We start from the raw sequence: 1,310 nt of genomic DNA, 5'->3' as shown, positions 1-1,310 counted from the left end.
CATAGCATAAATAATAAATTTAAAAAAACAAGCCCCATCTCTACTGAAATGGTTGTCTGTCAGCCATACAGCATCTGGGCTGTGAAACTCCACCAAACTAATTACCTGGATATGAATCACTTTCTTTTAAGGTGTTACGCATTTTCCATGTACTTACTGTTATAATAACACTTAATTATTAATAATAATTAACACATAATTACATGCAAGTAACCCTAAGACAAACCGTATAGTAAGTGCATGTAGTTTATTAAAATTATTCAGTACTTAAATGTATAATTACATTGTAACAAGGACACCTTAAAATAAAGTGTAACCGAATAATAAATTAGTCTACTAAGAAGCAGTGTGCGAATTATTAACTGACCTTCAGAAAGGCTAAAATTTCCGAACCAGGTATTTCGTTTCAAATCTCGCGCGACCCCAAATTCTGGCGTCCCAGATAACCTTCAATTACCATTTTAATTAGTTTATTTTATTGTGTTTTGTGAATAAAGTCACATGTTTTGCCGCTTTACTGATTCTAAATCTGATCAGCGTTCAAACTGCGAACTGTTGCTATGGTTACGTTCTCCAGCGAACGCGATTTCAACTTTTACGTTTACAGAAACGTTTGAGAACGCTGTTGAAATGCGTGAGTCCTTATGTAGAACGAATAGCATACATACTTGTATTTCTTTTGACTTCCTCGCACCCTGATAGTCTGAACCATGTCAAGCCAACTGATAAACAATACCCAGCTGTTATGGAACAATACCGATTCTTTTCCATAAGGCGTCATGACGTAATAGAACGAATGACGTAAACGCTACTTTTACCATTCAGGAATGTTTATGTTATTATTGGGCAAATCATTTGGTGAAAACAGGTAATGTCATGTCACATTTTTTTTTTTTTTTTTTTTTTTTTTTGCTACACCCCTAACAGTTGGTTTAGGTGGTGCGTGCTTATTTGCTGTCTGAGCTTCTATGGCAACGTAATAGATTATCCATCCCCACGCATGTTACCACAACTGATCTGGACATCTTTTGCACATTGGATTACTGATGTGTCAATGGCCGGGGGCTTCGTAAGTGCTGTTTGAGAGTAGTTTGGAAAGGAGGGTGCAATGATTTGTTATTGAGACACGCGTCAAATTGTTTCCCATTCAGACACGTCCCTCCGTCTTCCCGCATCCAGTGCGCGCGCTCGGTGTCTAGTATTACAGATGCATATTTGTGCATTCATATTTTTGACGACCTATTTTCCTGCCTGCGTCTCCTCTCAGATGATACCGACTGTCATTTGTTCCGTTAAGGTGGTCGATCACA

This window comes from Barbus barbus, assembly GCF_936440315.1.
Source record: "Barbus barbus genome assembly, chromosome: 50".
In the NCBI taxonomy this organism is placed as follows: Eukaryota; Metazoa; Chordata; class Actinopteri; order Cypriniformes; family Cyprinidae; genus Barbus; species Barbus barbus.
Note: the sequence above shows the minus strand (reverse complement) of the source record.